Here is a 14,214-nt window from a genome sequence, read left to right as displayed (position 1 = left end):
CTTATATTTTCTCCATATTCATAATAGATACGCCAATAAACCCCATGTTTAGCTAAGCTTCACACAAAACTTAACGTAAGCATCTGAACATATGTAGCTAACATCACACCAGTATTTTATTCCACGTTGATAAAATGCTTATTGTGATCTTTGGTAATTATTTTCAACTAAATTTATGCCCAAGTTTCTTAAAAATGAGAAACGAAAAGCAAAAATAGTTAATAAAATGCTTATATTTTTTAAAATCCGAAAACGAGAAACAAAAAATAAAAAATGACAACGTTATCAAATGAGCCCGAGGCTTAAAAAGGTCCAGTACACTTCTCTTTCCCCATTTTGAGGGGTATAATGTGAAGTATAAGTTAGTGATAGCAAAAAACTACTCTAACAAGTAAGTGAATTTGATATATGGTGGGGAATTTAATAAAGTAATTTTCTTACATATTCCTATTGTATTTTTAGCCAAAAGAAAAAAAATACAATAAAAAATTAGAAATGTTTAACAAAAAGTTAGTTTTCCTAAAATTAAATTACCATTTTAGTTTCTATTATAATTTTTGTTGCATAAAAATTTTAACTTGATCCATATAATTTGGTTAAATCTCCCCAAAAATCCATGATTTTAACAAAAGTGGATAGAGTTAACTCCACTGATATATTTTCTCAAATGATAAATTTTCTGAACCACAATTCTTATTTTTTTTTTTAAATATCTATAAGTGCACCAACCAACTTGTACCCACCTCAACTAATTTCTTGAATAGAGCCAAATCGCTTGACTTTACAAAATTTTTTTACCACGATTATAGATAGAATTCAAAGAAAACTCACGCAAGAAAACTTTTAACATTTTAATAAATTTTATGGTGCCTCGAGAGATTTAATCAAACTATCGAGACCACCATATAACTTTTAAAATCATAAGGCCCAATTTGAAACGAAACCAAATTAGACTAAAGTTGTTATTTGACTCTAATAACATAAAGAAAAAGTTCAATTTTTAACATTATTGTTTCTAATTTCTGATTCCTTTGTGGCGTGGTTGGATTAAGTATATACCTTCGACCAAAAAGTTGTTAATTCAATTCAATCGTAGACTCCACATGTTGATTGGTTTTTCACAATTAATAAATGAAATTTTAGTTTCTCATCAATTAAATAAACAATTAAAACCTGAACCTAATCTCCTACACTAAAAAGAACTCCTATTTTAATTATGAGTAAATTCAAAACTTAAAATGTAACAACGCAGCAGTTTTATTTATTAATTGTGTTTATCCAGTAAATTTTACACAATTAATCAGTTAAATCTTTTTGAAAAGATTTACTTAAAAAAAAAAAAAGACACTCCTAAATAAATACTGAAAACAAATTAACTCCTATTTTAATTGAGTAAAAATTAAAGCCAAAGAACACAAAAGTTTTAGTTCAGATACTTATATCTATGCTCTTGATGAACACGGAAATCAGAAACCAGAGGAGAAAAAGCAAATTTCATACACTTAATTAAGTTTATCCAATAAATTTTACACAATTAATCAATTAAATCTTTTACAAAAGATTTGGAGATTCAAACTCCCGTTAGAACTAAAAAAGAAACTCCTAAATAAATACTGAAAACAAATGAACTCTTATTTCAATTAAGATTAAAAATTAAAGCTTAAGAACACAAAAGCTTCAGTTCAGATACTTATATTTATACTCTTGATGAACACAGAAACCAGAAACCAGAGGAGAATAATAAAAATTAAACATGCTTCACAGTAACAATTTGAATCCTACCTCCTATTCGAGCCTTCCAAGCTCCAACAATGGCAGATCAAGAACAAAATTCCCGCAGTGTTTGAGCAAAGCCTGGATAATCCCGTCCCTCCTCTCCTTCCTCATCGCGATCGCCTGCATCTACACAATCCTCTCCCCAAACCTCGACCAAATCCTCCAGATCTACAATCGCACAACCGCCAGCGCCGCGGCGGAGGAAGAGAACTCCGATTCCGATTGCGACGTGTTCCACGGCCGCTGGATCGAAGACGAGTCGTATCCGCTGTACAACTCGACGAACTGCCCGTTCGCGGAGCGCGGATTCAGATGCGCCGGCCGGAAGGACACGGACTACACAAAGTGGCGGTGGAAGCCGAAGCAGTGCGAGATCCCGCGGTTCGACGCCGGGGCGGCGCTGGAGCGGCTGCGGGGGAAGCGAGTGGTGTTCGTGGGGGACTCACTGAGCCGGACTCAGTGGGAATCGTGGATCTGCATGCTGATGAGAGGGGTGGAGGAGAAGGGGAGCGTCTACGAGGTGAACGGGAGCAACATCACGAAGACGATTCGGTATTTGGGGGTCAGGTTTAGGGATCACAACATTAGCGTCGATTTTTACAGGTCCGTGTTTCTGATGAGGAAGAGTTATCAGGTGCCTGCGGGTGCACCCAACAACGTCAGGATGACCGTTAGATTGGATCAGATGGATGATATCAGTGGACGGTGGATCGACGCCGATGTGTTGGTTTTTAACTCCGGTAATTGGTGGACCGAGAACCGCCTTTTTAACGAAATGTAAGTTAATTCATTCTTAACATAAATTAATATTTTTTAATTTATGTTGTGTTTTGAAAGTTGAAAATAATATATACGGTTTTGAAGACTTATTTATTATTAAAAGGAAAAATAACTAGAAAAGTTTTGAACTTGATGTTTTATTTTTAAAACTATTTTTTAAGTCTTGGCCAAATTAAAAAAATATTTATAGGTCTTCGGAAACTATGTATATTTATTTTAAATTTTGATTGAGGTTTCAAAATTATTTTAGTTTTTTAATATGAATTTGATTTTAATTTTAATAAAAGTAATTGTATAAATAAAGCATGAACTATCCTTATTAAGAATATATTTTAAAATTTAGAATTATATAAAGAATAAATAGGTAGAAAAAGAATGATCATCCCACCTTTTCATACGGTAAAGATAAAGATATAGTTTTATAAATGTGAGGTGATAGTTTAAACCGTGATAATCCTTTATTAATTAAAATAATAATTTATTTTTATTTATTTTATTACTATTTTATTGATAGAAAATGTTTTTTTTTATTATAACAATTTATTTAATATTAACAAATAATAAATAATTAAAATAAAATAACGTCAACTAAAAAAAATATCTTTGTCAGAACAACCATCATCAATATAAAATGTTATTAAATTTTATTTTTCTAATGTTTAATAATAATGAATTCTATTTTTTAAAAAATATTGATATTTATTAATAATAACAAAGTAAAATTAAGTAGAAATTTACAATGAAGTCACCCAACTAATAAAAGTTTATAAATTTTAAATTATTAGTAGTATAAATAAAAAAGAAATAATACAAGTACAAAAATAATTAATTAAAAAGTTACGGTCTTATTAATAGATGCGAAAGTATGAATAAAGGGGATAGAATGTATAGAATAAGAAATGAGAATAAGATTGATGATGTTTCACAACATGAATAAGATTATACCATTGTAAGGAGACTGATTACAAACTTTAAAATGAATCTGATCCATTGATTTGATTCGTACGATCTGGTAAATACTATCAAAAGAAAATAAAATTTTTTATTTCATTCTTATTCCTAGGTCTTAACTGTTGGTTTTATAATTATTCTTTTTTAAACTTGTTCTTTTAATTGGTAAGTTATGTTTTTCACATTTCAAAGCGTGCATTGAACATTATGTATTTAAGGGAACGTTTGTTGATGGAAACGTTGAGGTTTCAATTTCATAGAAATATCCATGTAAATATCGATAAAATGTCGATGTTGATAGATATTTCAATAAAAGTCAGATAAACTAAATATCATATAAAATTAATTAAATTAACATATAAAACATTTTCTATTTCTAAATAGCTTAAAAACGAATAATATTAATATTATGTATATATTAGTGACATTTTTGTTAGTATTTTGTCGATTTTTTCTTTATCATTTATGTCGAATCCATAAATATAAAATATTTTCATAGAAATGTCGATGTGTCAAAATATTTAATATCATGTGTACATGACTATGAATTGTTTGTGAATTGACAGGAGATGCTTCTTCCAAATAGGGGATTCGTTGGAGCTTGGAATGTCTGTGATTGATGGTTATAAGATGGCAATCAATACATGGGCTGATTGGGCTGAAGCCAATATCAACCCTAATAGAACTGCAGTTTTCTTTCGCACCATTGAATCCACTCATTGGAGGTACCTCTTTTCCCCATTACAACTCGAAGTGATTTTCGAATCATCAAATTACACGTATAATGATCGGGAATCGTTTTAAAGTGATTCTACACTGTTGTCAAACATCACTATTTTAAAATGGAAGTGATTTTGCAAAACGGTAAAAATGCTTTTGGAATAATGGTCAAAATCTCTCCGAACACGTCTTTAACGTGATAAAAACTCGTTTTTCTTTAGCAACAATTGAGTCCATAGTTAAAAATCTGACCTGAAATACTATTTTGATCAATGTACTTTTAGGTTTGGTTCATTTTTGTTGGTTCTTATACCTTTAACTTTGATTCATTAGTCTCTATCTCTATATTCTTAATAAATTATCGTTTTGATATATTTTTTAGCACAATTTATATACCCAACGAAAAACCTTCACTATAAAACTACAACTACATTTCAAGAAATATATTAAATATAATGTGAGGTCAAAATTGTGATTAAAAAAATGAGATAAAAAATAAAAGGAGTTTGGTCAGTTTCAAAATATTTGTTTTGATCATGTACTTTTTTAAAATGACCATTTTAGTCCCTTAATTTTATTTTTTAATATCATTTTTTCTATCCCAATAATTTCAATACGATATTACACTCAATATATTTCTTGAAATGTAACCGTGATATTTTTATATTAAAAAAAATTTGATCATGTGTAGAATTTGTGGATCAAAACAGTTAAAGTTTTAGAAGTACAATCACTAAAATGAATCAAAGTTGAAAATATATAGAGCAAAATGATCTTAAATTGAAAGAATACGGTAAAGACGATCAAAATAGCATTTTAACCTAAAATTTAATCCCCGTCTAGGCTAGCATATTATTTTAAAACCTTATGCATTGCATGTGTATGTAATGTAATTATTGTTGGCAGGGGTCCAAACCAATGTGATGTGAGTGAGAGGCCATTGTTGGAGACAAAGGGGAGGGACAAGAGTGAGAAATCAGACATAATAATGGAGATTTTGAGGAAGAAGATGAAGAGAGTTCCAGTTACAGTGATGCATCTCACTCCAATGGGATCTTACAGATCCGATGCGCACGTGGGCACGTGGGGGGACAATCCAGCAATCCAAGATTGTGGCCATTGGTGTCTCCCTGGCCTCCCAGATGTTTGGAATGAGCTTGTCTTCTCTTACTTTCTACCTAAAATTCAAATATAATATCCTCTTCATCTCATCCCTACCTACTATTAGAGTAATTAATTTGCTCTTTTTATGTAATCTTTTTTACCCCCTTCTTATTTCTTTTTTTTTTTGGGGGAGAAGATCCCTTTTACCATACTATAAAGTGAGGAAATTCTACATTTAGACTATGCGTAGATCGTGTCGTGTCCAAAATTCGTTCATATAAATATATGTTAAGCGCCTGGCCGTAAAATTAAGTAGGAACAAAAAAAAATCATGAAAAATACTTGAATCTAGCTACAAAATCATGCCTCAATCCAACTAATTATTAAAAGTGCCAAACATAATGGGAAGAACTAAATATAATCTTGTCCTTCCATACAACTATATACATATATGATGGTAGCTATTTACAAATCTTCAAGTTTAAAAAGAAAAAGGAAACTTAACTGACTAACGTCATTATTGGTACGTAGCTCTTATATTTTGTCTAGATCACTTTACTAGTTAAGATTTTTTCTTTTGGTATTATAAGTAGGGTTAAGATTCCAGCTCGTGGTTGTAGAACAAGTGTCAATTACTATTGGACTAAGTTAATAATACGTGTTTAAATTAAGGAAAACATAAAAAAGTGTTTAAATGAATGGGATGGCAGTAAAACTTGTAAGAGACGATAAGCAAAGAGGGCAGTTGGAGTGTTTTGAAATCCAAAAAACCCACCATCCCTTGGAATAACAGTCAAGTCATTTCAAAACTTTCATCCCAATTCTAATTCTCAAGCCCACAAATAAAACTCTATAAATACACATTATTATATATCTACACATCTACACCAAACTTCGACAGCTTAATTCTTTCTTGACACCCAAAAATGGCTGCTCAAAATGGCCACCCAGCAGTAATCGTGATCGTTTTCATTTCTCTGGGCGCATGCTTTTTCTTCTTCGCCCTCGTCCCAGCTGCAATTTGCTGTTTCATCATAAAAAAGAAAAAGAAGAAGTCTTGTGGTCACCAAGAAGTTGCAGAAGTGATCCATGTTGATGGGCACAGGAAGATCCACGAAGCCGCTGCGGGCGGCGGCGGTGGCCATGGGCCGCAGGCGGTGGTGGTGACGATCGAGGATGAAGTCTGTATCGATGAGGTAATGAAGAAGAAAGAGCATGGGGTTGGCCACGGATTATTGCATGGCAAGCATGAAGTAGGAGGGAATTCTAGCTCAATGGAAGTAGCACCTTCTTCTTGATCTTGAGCTATGGTTTCATCTAAATTAATTTTATTGCTAAGAATAATTGAAAATGTTGCTTTTATGTATACGACTTTAATCCAAATTAATTTCTCTGATTGTTTCAAAAACATTGTTGAAATAAAATTATTGGATGGGATGGGAATATTGATAATTGCCTGATGTATTATTATACAAACTCTTTTTTAAGAAAACAATAATTGAAATAAATCTACGTAAGAGTGTACATCGGTCGAGTCGGTCTTTCAACAAAATCTGACGTCAAGCAACACATGATCAAATTTTAAAATGGAAACCGATTGACCGACTCTGTTGGCTTCCCATTGACCAACCAAATAGTCGGTTCGGTCAGTCGATTACCAACGAACCGACTATTTTCTAAACAATTTCGTTCTGCACTGGGCGAGTGTGTGAGCTGGGTTGCAGCGGGAAGGGATGGCCAATGTGATGGTGGGGCGGCTGTGGTTGAGGGCGGCTGAGGAGGACAAAAATGGAGCTTGCTTAAGAGTCTATGTTAAGATAAAAATGGTTATTGTGGTCCCTCCACGGCTTTTATTAAAAAAAGAAAAAGAAAAACTTAGGTCTCGTTTATCTACCTTCTGTTAGTGAGAATGAATCGTAATGAAAATCAATCGGAATGAAATTAATATTGAATGTTGTCGCCTAACCACTTTTTGCTGGTAAAAGGAAAGAAGAGTTAGAACTATAAAGAAGAGAAGGGGAACAGATAACTTTTACTTGTGTCATTAGTTACCAACAAGAGCTAGGACGGTTGGGATTGAGAACGACCAAGGGCGGCGGCAATTGGGGATAGGAGGGAGAAGGAAAAATGAAAACCTAATTTGAAAAGATAAAGAAAAATATGGAAATAAAAGGAAGAAAACAAAAGAAAAAATAAATTAAAAAAAAAACGTCTTATGATAAAAACTAATTAGCTCACGTTAATCGAGGAGACTTTAATTTTCTGTCATGGCTGCATGGAGGAGAGATAAGCAGAAATATTAAGAAGTAATTTAAAGGAAAAAAAAAAAAACTCAAAACACATCTTCCGCTCTGCATGCTGATTGATTTTCAACACTGATTAATTACGAAGCTATCGGTTTACTTATTCTTTTCAGGGGCCGACCAATCCACAAGTCGGTTTTCCATAAACAAAACCGACAATGGATCGAAATGATTTTAAAATGGATCGAACAACGTTAGTTCGGTTTAGGTTAGTCAGTTCGGTTTCTTCGAAACATTTGTACACTCCTATATCTCGGAGATTCTATTTACAAATAAAAGAGATTTGAAGAATAAGTAAATGTCAAGCCTGTACATTTTGGTACATATGTCTAAAAATGATCAATATCATACCATTGAGAAGTGTTGAAAAAGATTGATTGTTCACGGCATTTATCAGCACGAGGTTAATATCTGTATATCCTTATATTTCAATTTTGTTGGGTAAGGACTAGCTATATTAAATAGTTTGATATGAAAATTTGCCAAAAGAATAATATCACGAAAAATGGCTAAAGAGCAGTTTAAAACTGAACTACAAGATTTTATGTGGATAAATTTACCCTAAATTTTAGGAAACAAGATAGTGAAGGAAAATTATAAAGTTAAAAAATTTTAAATAAAATATAGATTTAGAAATTTCAAAATTTGTAAGATAAAATAGGTTGAATACATACTTTGAAATCAATAAATGTTAAAAGATTGAATCAAAATGTAAAATAGACTAACAAAAATGTAAAATCAATTTAGAAAGGTGGAAAATGAATAAAAAATAATATTAAAATTGAAAAGTGCTATTTTAAAAATATGGAGGGAGTAGTTCTATCGCACAATATGAGAATTAATACCCTGTCATAATCCATTATGGAAAAAGACAATCGAAAGATTCCTAAAATCAAAATCCCTTGAATATCCCAAACGACAAACGACATTCAAAGGATAACCTCACTGTCTTCACATAAAAATCAAAGTCCCAATCCCTAAATTCCTTCGAATAATTGCAACAAATTGCAATCCATAAATTCCTTCTGTCATTCTTGGATTTCTAGGGGTCTCCATATCCCAAATTGCAACAAAATCCCTTCGCCAATCCCTACATTCTTCCATTGCACCTCACTTCTTCGAAAAATCAAGTCCTCCTTCCACTACACCTCAATCTCAAACGCCTTAGGCTGAGTGTTGAACGCTGCAAATGCCGAAACTTTCCTTCTTCCGTCAACACTCAAATGCTGCACCTCAAAGCCTTCGGACCTCAATCATCCGTGAAGCGATTTTGAATATTGTTTAAATAAATGAGGTTTAGAAAATAGACGGTTTAAGTGTATGTTTTTTAATCTGTTACCAACCTCCGATATTCAAGGGATTTTGTTGACACAACAGATTCTGTAGGACACCTTGTAGATATGATGGGTTGGGGAAGATTAGATTGAAAAATATAGTTATAAATAATAAAAATATTGTTAAAATCAGATTACTGTGTAGTTTAGATTGCAAAAATTTTCAATAACATCTACATGGAAGAATTTTGGGCAAGACCGAAAGCCTCGACACTTTGGGAAATTAGATTGTGAAACACTTGGATTTCCAAAAAATGTCCACCTTGGGTTTCCATGGCCGCGAGGAATAAGAGAAATAATAGAGGATTACAAGAAAAGAAAAAAAAAAGAGAGAAGGACAGATTATAAAACGGTAGAAACCTTTTTGTATTTATCTACTGCCTATATTGTATAAAGAAGTTATATTTACTGAGGAATATGTTCAGAATATGTTCAACAGTGAGGAGCTCTTTGTTTCCATGATCACTAGGAATATGTTCAGCTTTGTATTTATTTGAAACATTTGCATTGGTTTTATTTACTGAAGATTACAGCCATCGGTTTTATTCATAGGGAAAAAAGTTAGAGTTATGATTCTGGATTATTAAAAAAATGTTGGTCATAATGTGCTTAGATTAGCGCGATTTATTCTATAAGCTAAGTCTTTAGGTGAGAATATATTAAAGGAAAACAAGAAATAATATGTTATAGAAAACAGTTATTTAATATGTTTTCGTGATAAGAAAATATTTTTGCTGAACTTCTATTTTAAAAGATGCCGTATAACATGTTTGTGAACTTCAACCAGACACTTGGATACTAGATCTTTGAGGATAACATATTTTGTCACTTCTACCCTTCTTGGATTTCTAGGATTCTCCATATCCAAGTCTAATCATGTAATGACTCTCTTAATTTGGCTTGCTTGCTTATAACGCAGTGAGCTGTTAATTTGGCTGCTTGTTTATAAATAGTGAGCCTTTTGGTAGTTCTTAACTTTTCAAGTAGATGGACTGTAGTGATACAAACTGACAAAATGGTCATTTACTCTATAGAATCTTATATCTACCCCGCCCTTGTTGTATTGACATCTCCCACTTATTTTGTGAGATAGGATAGGAACTTTCTCACTTCCCTTTCTCAGTAAACATTCTTTTGAAATCTTGATGTATTCATTTACCACATTGTTTCTGTAGAATCTTATATCTACAGAAACAATGTGGTAATTTTTTATTTCTTTTTTCAGATCATTGTAAAAAAAGACCCTAAAAAGACGGTTCCAACCAAATATAGGAATAAATGACAGAAGGAGAACACTACAAGCGTGCTGAAGCAGTGAGACGAGGATGAAATCGAGGTATCTTCTTATTTATACGTCGTATATAATAAAACTTACACTGTACTAAACATACACTACTAGAAAATTGGGTTTTCGTGACGCTCATGAACAGCAAAATACTGTTCAAAATAAAAATATGCGCCACAATAGGCAAAAAGGGTATTTTTGGAGGGAAAAAATAGAGATTTCCGGATATTTGACCTTTCGTGACGTTTTTTAACTGTCACAAAGTGGTGGTCAAAAATTTGGTTTTGCGTGACTATTAAAAAACGTCACGAAACGTTGAGGCGCGTTTTTGGCGGGAAATGACGGAGTGTTCCGAATTTTTGACTTTTTGTGACGTTTTTCTAACCGTCACGAAATGGTCGTCAAAAAGTTGGTTTTTCGTGACATTTAAAAAATGTCACGAAAGGTTGAGGCGCGTTTTTGGCGGGAAATGACGGAGTGTTCCGAATTTTTTACTTTTCATGACGTTTTTCTAACTGTCACGAAATGGTCGTAAAAAAGTTGGTTTTTCGTGACGTTTAAAAAACATAGAGACAAAATAGATAAAAAAAAATTAATTAACTTAAAGATCTTTAAAGCTAATTTGATGGAATATACTATTTTTTAGGGGATTGTTAGAATTTAAGTTAACAACACATAAAAACCTAAAATTTAGGTGGTAGAAATTCTCACTAAGTAAATTTTGAATCCCATTAAAAATAAATATTATTTTTGTATTTCTATTTCATTTTAAAAGAAAAAATATTTAGGAATGGGTCAATTTCCATTATTTTATATTATTTTTTCACCCTAAATGTAACGACCCGCATTCTTGGGTTAGTTTGATTTTAAGATTTAATTTGTGCTTTCGGATTTTCCCCTAAGCTGATAATTTAAATCCTTCGATTTTCTAAATTTAGGGTTCTATTTTTGGGTAAGTTAGGATTTAAATTAGAATTTAAGTTTAATTTTGGTGGACCAAGATAAATTAAGTTAGCGAATTTTCCAAAGAGAATTTTAATCAATTAGGATTTGAATCAAGAGAATTTGAATCAAGAGAATTTTACAAAGAGAATTTCATAGATTTTTTTTTCTTCCATCGAAAAAGATTTAATTAATGCTTATAATTTCAATACAAAAGATTGCAATTTGAAATTACAAATCTTGGAAAAATGAAAATACAAATTTAATTACAAAGTATAGAAAAAGAATAGAGAAAAAGAGTTAAATTAACTTAAAAGATTTTGATAAATACGTGGGGAGATGGTGTTTCAAAAATAATCCCCAAATCCATTTCTCTCTCCCATTCATTCCCACCCCCAAATCGATTTTTCATCGTCATCGCCTAAGCATAGCCGCTCCTCGCCGTTCGTCTGTTCGTAGCCCTGCACTGCCGCCGCCATCCGTCGTCCGCCGTTTGTGGCTGCTGCTCTTCGCCCTCCACCATTCTGCCTCATTCGCGCCCACCCTCCAAATCGACTTTCCTCTCCCTACTATCGTCGTTCCTCGTCCGTTGCTCGCCATCCGCCGTCTGTGGCCGCCGCTCCTTGCCGTCGCTCGTGAGGTAAATATTTTCTTTAAACATTTTTCCTTCTCCTTTTGTACTTGAAACCGGGTTAGTTAATTTCTTATGCTTCTCTCTAGGGTTTGAATGAGAAATAGGAAGGGAAAATTTTATTGGATTTGAAATTACATATACGTGGGGTGGGGGATTCAGAGGAAGTCCAGTTGTTTCACTATTTTGTAGACTCCGACTCTCTCCTTCTATGGCTCACCGGTGGACCCCGTTGCTCTACTCTTTCTAAACTTGCATTTGAAATTGGTAATTATTCATTTCACCATAAATATTTTATTTGATTGTTTGGTACTTTGTCCCATTGCATTTAGTTTGTATTTAGTTTCATCAACAAATTTCTATCTCCATTTGACTCTTCCGTGCTTTGCCCCATTCATTGATTGACAACTTTGATTGCAATGATTTTTGTAGTGAATTTATTTAAAGGTATATATGTTTTAAAAAAGAGTTATACAATGCTGCCCAACTCTTGAGATTTTGACACAACTCTTGAGATTTTGATATACGAGAGTTAAGACTCTAAAGAGGGAGAGACAAAAACTTTTTCTTTTTTTAAACACATTTGAAAATCTCCAAAATGGGCAATCAGTAGGCAAGTTTTGTCCTTAAGAAGATTAGTTTTTAACTTCTTCATGGTATCTCATCCATTGTTAGACTAACTTTTATGGTTGTAAATAATCCTTTGTGTATCTACTTCACAAAATGAAAACAAGTGTACAAGAAGGTAATTGATGTAGACTTTTGATTCATCATGTTAAAGTCTTTCACTCTGAAGATTTAATTGATGACTATAATTTAGTAATTATGAAGCATATTTGCATTGGTTTGAGACCATAAAGTGTAATTTATTGGTGAGCCTATTAGTTGTATGCATATTGTAGGTGTTTCATTGCTAACTTGAAATCTAGAGATACCTATATTTTTAACTATTATACAAATCTTCTTATTTAAACTCTTCCTAGTTCTTCCAGCTTGCTTAATTAATTTTATTTTATTTTCTTTCCTAACTAGGAAGTTGGGTGGTTAATAATAGCTATTAAAGTCATAGTTAATTTTGTGTGAGAAAATTCAAAAAAATTGTGCAGCTTTGGATAATAATGCAATGGTTCTTGAGAATATCTCAAGCCTGGAAATTTTAACCAAGTTCACATGCGCTTCAATTTTTTAAGAAGGTACGAATTCTTTCTATTGACATGGTTTTCATTAAACTGGATTAATCACTATTCCTAATTTTTTTTAATGTTATAGAAAATAACTTGTGACTTGTTTGAGGTTTGTTTTTAAGTTATTTTGATCAATCTTGAGCTGAATCTTCTTCCCTTCGTGGTGCATTCCGGCTTTCATTGTTGCTTGTATTTAAGGTACGTTGTGAACTAATTTGTATTGGTTGTTGATTTGATTAATTGTTGCTGTAAATATGAAATATTCAATGAAACCTAACTTCTTTATGGTTGGTGCGTCGATAAGTGACTTATTAGTTTATTTGTTATATAAGTAAAGTTGTTATGTTAGTGTGTTGGATTTAATTAGTTGTTCTTTTGTTATGAGTATGATGCCTTTTTGGAATTGTAGAAAGTTCTACATTAAATTTCGTTTCAGTATGAGAGATTGATCTTAAAAACTATGCTTGTTTTTTTAGTATGATTTTAGTTTGATTTTTATTATAATTATTGCTATATTTTCTTTTCGGGTTCTTCTAATTTGGCTACCATGAAACTTTTCCAAGTATAATAGAATTCATAAAGCAAGGGACATGAAGCTTTTAGCTAGGTTTATTTTGAGGATTGCTTATTTGTTTCTTGTTTTTATTTATCTTTGCTTGCTTGTTTCGTGTAACTGTTCAATGGTTCTTCAAATTATTTCCATATGTTTTTTAATGATTTCATGTGAAACGTGATTTTTGATCACCTTGTTATATATGTTGGAAGAAGAGGTCTCTTTGTCTTCTTTGCTCTTCCTTATATATTTAATTTCTATTTTTAATTTCTACTTTTACTTGCTTTTTTCCATGTCATTTGTATGTTATACTGGTTGTCTTGCTTTATGTGGCTACTTTAATAATTTTTGATGTTGGTGGGAAGTACTTTTGTGGTTGTTTTACGTGTTAATTGAAAAAAAAATTTGTGTACTTTTTCAGTTTGACTTTCCAAGTCTGGCTAATTGGTACATTTAATTGGATTTAGTTGAAATAAACTTGGTCACCATGTTCATGGCTTACGTGGCAATCAACATTTTCATGGGTTTAAAGGAGGGTACTCATCACTGATTTCCTTTGAAATGAACTTGGTTTTGGTACTTCTGTCAACAGTAGGGCTTGTAGGTTATTTATCATAATATTGTTGGATAACATCTCTTTGATCGAAGATC

The 14,214-nt window shown here is 32.2% G+C and overlaps 1 pseudogene; it reads left to right on the top strand.

Annotated features, from left to right (window-relative positions):
- The first annotated feature begins 1,753 nt into the window (after nt 1-1,753).
- Nucleotides 1,754-5,431, top strand: LOC111021714 (protein trichome berefringence-like 7 pseudogene; annotated as a pseudogene).
- The last annotated feature ends 8,783 nt before the right edge of the window (nt 5,432-14,214 follow it).

This window comes from Momordica charantia (assembly GCF_013281855.1).
Source record: "Momordica charantia cultivar OHB3-1 chromosome 11 unlocalized genomic scaffold, Mcharantia_2.0 BLBB01000011.1, whole genome shotgun sequence".
Classification (NCBI taxonomy): domain Eukaryota; kingdom Viridiplantae; phylum Streptophyta; class Magnoliopsida; order Cucurbitales; family Cucurbitaceae; genus Momordica; species Momordica charantia.
Note: the sequence above shows the minus strand (reverse complement) of the source record. Positions and strands in the feature narration are given on the sequence as shown.